Below are 4,409 nucleotides of genomic sequence, written 5' to 3' on the forward strand. Positions count from 1 at the left end.
GAACCGGCTACAGGAGCACGTCTTTCTTTTTTCTAAAACTCGGCAACGTCTCTTTACTGATACACTAGCTTGTTTTTTACACCTTCCCAAGTCTTTGATTTTCTTTCCCTTTTTTTGCGAGGAAGGAAGGAGGACAAAATTGAGAGTTCCTCGGACTCGAACCCAAGACCTCTCGGTTGAAAACCAAGGGTGCTAGTCACTTATGTGGCGAACGTTCCCTGTGAGGAGGACGGCAGACGAACGCATTTTCCTCGCAGTTTTCTTCCTATATATAAAAAAGTATGCTACTTGGTGTCCCTTAGTCAAAAAACGATTGTGCCAACCTTGACCGTTCGATTGACATTCAATGTCTGTCACGTTTCTTCAGTCTCTTCTTCCTCGAGCCGCCAAAGCCAAACCAGCGCCGGCGGGACCGCCTGCTCCCGCCTCCCACGGCTGGTTGTGATCTTCCCTGGCTCCTGTTCATTCCCGTCCGAGGCCTCACCATCGTCCTCCGCCTTGGTTCGCTCGCTGCGGTGCCGCCCTCCGGTGTTGTCAACATGGTCAACAACCGAGAGGGATAAGGAGATGACTATACATGGTGAGGATGACAGTAGGGACCCAGCAGCGCGCGCAGTAATTTTGTTTTTTCAAGATGGAGAAGGGTATCAACTGGGTTGTACGGGACCCATGGCCCGTCTAGCCCAGGCTTTTATTTCATATGTTTAGCACATGACCAGTCCAGTTTGTTTTTTTCCTTTCTAAAAAATGGCTAGCCAGCTATTTTGTTTTTTGCAGAATAACCAACATAGGCCTACTTGCTTTTCTACGCCCTGCTGGGCCGGAAATCTTTCAAGACAAGGAGGGATGCATTTTACCCAGAAAATGGGCTATAAGTAATAAGAAATGGGCTATAAGTAATAATAAATGGGCTGTAAAATGAAAAAAATACAGCAAACAGGCAATTAGTTCCAAAATATTGTTTTCTTTCGGATTTTGATATTTTAAATTTCATTGTTTTTGTGCGGGTAAAATTTCATTGAATTTAAGTTAAGGTATATTTAGATTTAAAATCAATTTGAATCTGGCTAGAAATTTCGGGCTGTATGCTGTTTGGGACAGATTTGGAGGCTGACTTGTGGGTCTACTAGGTTGACGTGTACTTTGGCTTTGTCAACTTAGTCCACAAACGATTCGAGCAGCAGTGACCGTTGGATGTTAATCCAACGGCCGTGCTGCTTCTTCAATATCTGATCTTCTTGCTCTAGCCGCCCAAACCAGCTCCGGTGGGACTGCCTGCTCCGGCCTCCCGTGGCCGGCTGTGCTGCCGCACAGGCCGCACCGCCCCACCCTACTTCATTGCTGGCCAGACCATTCCTCTACTCACCCACACCTCCTGTTATTTTCCGGTGACGACAGCCAGACCAGTAAACCCTCGTACTCCCCACCGCGTGGACAACCATTGCCGAGTCTTCCCCGGCTCTGTGTCGTTCCCTTCCTAGGCCTCGCCGTCGTCCACCACCATGGTGCTCTCGGCGCGGCCTGGTCAACAAGGTCAACGAACGACATCCATCGGCCGTGGACTGTACGCGCAAAATAATGATTCCTCCACCTGACAGCTGGGACCCACCGGAAGGGCCTCTGTATTTCGCGAAATAAATGTTCCCCCCGCTGACATGTCGGACCCACCAGCTATATCTTCGCATGCAAGGAAGTGCCTCCTTATTACGCACAAAAAATGAATACCCACCCTGCTAGATGGGACCCACCATAGTGGGAGGATGACTTGTGGGCCAACTAGTTGACGGGGACGGAGGGCTTTGTCAACTTAGTCAATATGAATGATTCTAGCTCCAGTGACCCTACGATGTCCATCCAACGGCCATAGTGCTTCTTCAACCTCTGGTCTTCTTGCTCCAGCCGCCCAAAGCAGCGCCGGTCGTGCCGCGTGCTCCTGCCTCTCGTGGCCGGTTGTGATGTCGCGGAGGCCTCATCGCCCCCTACTACTCCCACCGCTGGCCCAGGGTATCCCTCTACTCACCCACACCCCCTGTTATTCTGCGGCGACGGCAGCCTCACGCCGCAGCCGAACCAGTGAACCCTCGTACTCCTCTCCGTGCGGGCTACCACTGCTGCGTCTTTCCCGGCTCTGTGTCGTCCCCTTCCTAGGCCTCGCCGTCGTCCAGACCACTGCCCTGGTGCTCTCGGTGCGGCATGGTCAACGTGGTTAACGACCGACTTCCATTGGAACAGTACTGTAGTGAAGAGGCTGACAGCTGGGTCTAGACGGTCGCAAGGAAGTGCCTCCTTATTACGCGCAAAATAATTATTCCTCCACCTGACAGCAGGGACCCACCGGACGGGCCACCTTATTTCGCGAAAAAAACGTTTTCCACCTGACAGCAGGGACCCACCGGACGGGCCAGCGTATTTCGCAAAAAAAACGTTCCCCGCGCTGTCAGCTCGGACCCACTGGAAGTGCCTCCTTATTATGCACAAAAAATGAATACTCCCCTTGCTAGCTGGGACCCACCATGGTGGGAGGCTGACTTGTGGGCCTACTAAATTGACTGGGACGGGGGCCTTTGTCAACTTTACTCAATATGAACGATTCTAGCTCCAGTGACCGTACGATGTCCATCCAACAACCATAGTGCTTCTTCAACCTCTGGTCTTCTTGCTCCAGCCGCCCAAAGCAGCGCCGGTCGTGCCGCATGCTCCTGCCTCCCGTAGCCGGCTATGCTGCCGCGGAGGCCTCACCGCCCCCTACTATTCCCACCGCTGGCCAGGCCCTGCGGCGACGGCAGCCTCACACCGCAGCCGAACCAGTGAACCCTCGTACTCCTCTCCGTGCGGGCTTCCACTGTCGCGTATTCCCTGGCTCCCCGTCGTCCCCTTCCTAGGCCCCGCCGTCGTCCACCGCCCTGGTGTTCTCGGCGCGGCGTGGTCAACGTGGTCAAGGAACGACTTCCATCGGACGTGGACTGTACGTGGAGAGGCTGACAGCTGGGTCCACGGCCGCAACAAGGAAGTGCCTCCTTATTACGCGGAAAATAATGATTCCTCCACCTGACAGCTGGGACCCACCGGGCGGGCCACTGTATTTCACGAAAAAAATGTTTTCCCCTGACTGCTGGGACCCACCAAGTACATCTTCGCACGCAAGGAAGTGCGTCCGGGCAAAAAAAACAAAACGATTCGCCCCCTGACCGCTGGGACCCACTAGCGACACCTTCGCACGCAAGGAAGTGCGTCCGGGCAAAAAAAATGATTCGCCCCCCAGACTTCTGGGACCCACCAGCTACATCTTCGCACGCAAGGAAGTGTGTCCGGGAAAAAACAATGATTCGCCCCCCTGACTGCTGGGACCCACCAGCTACATCTTTGTAGGCAAGGAAGTGCCTGACAGTCGGGACCCACCTGGTCGAAGCGTACGTAGCGTTGTCATTCTGGTCGCGAACGTGTATGTACATACTGATCGTTGTAGAGGCGCGCACGTAGCATGTATACGTACGTACATCGGCGAGGGTGCAAGAAAGAAAATACGGCCACGTACGTACATACGGGCAGGGTCTCGAACGCCTACTCGTGCATACGTACGGCCAGGGCTTGTGTACATGGTTGGGTCGGAACGGAGAAACAGCGTCGTCGTCGTGTTCATGGGGAGGCAACAGAATGCGTCGTGTTCATGGGGAGGCAACGGAATGTGTCGTGTTCATTGGGAGGCAACGGAACGCGTGGGAGCCAACCGGCTTGGACGGAACATGCGATGGGAACGAGGCCTGGCGTACCGCAAAATGGAGGAAACAGACGTCCTACGTTCGGAACGGGGTCCTGTTGATCGGGAGGGGTGTGGCGTACCGCAAAACGGAGGAAACGGACCTCCTACGGTCGAAACAGGGGTCCTGTTGATCGGGAGGGGTGTGGCGTACCGCAAAACGGACGAAACGGACCTCCTACATTCGAAACGGGGGTCCTGTTGATCGGGAGGGGTGCGGCGTACCGCAAAACGGACGAAACATACCTCCTATGGTCGAAACAGGGGTCCTGTTCATCGGGAGGGGTGTGGCGTACCGCAAAATGGGACTCCACGGGATACTGTTCATCTCCACCGTCGACTTCCTCCAGCCTCCACGGGCTACCGTCGACCTCCTCCAGCCTCCACGGGCTCCTGTTCATCCAGCCTCCACTGCGCGCTACTCCATCGGCTATTGTTCAACCACCCCTTCACCGTCTACTATTCATCCAGCCCTCCACCGTCTACTGTTCATCCAGCCCTCCACACCACGGGGTCCTGTTCAACCACCCCTCCACGGTCACCCCTCCACCGTCTACTGTTCATCCAGCCCTCCACACCATGGGGTCCTGTTCATCCAGAGGCAACGCCACCGCTCACTGTTCATCCAACCCCCCCCCCTCTCCCCCCGCAA

The sequence above is a fragment of the Triticum aestivum genome, chromosome 1B (assembly GCF_018294505.1).
Source record: "Triticum aestivum cultivar Chinese Spring chromosome 1B, IWGSC CS RefSeq v2.1, whole genome shotgun sequence".
In the NCBI taxonomy this organism is placed as follows: domain Eukaryota; kingdom Viridiplantae; phylum Streptophyta; class Magnoliopsida; order Poales; family Poaceae; genus Triticum; species Triticum aestivum.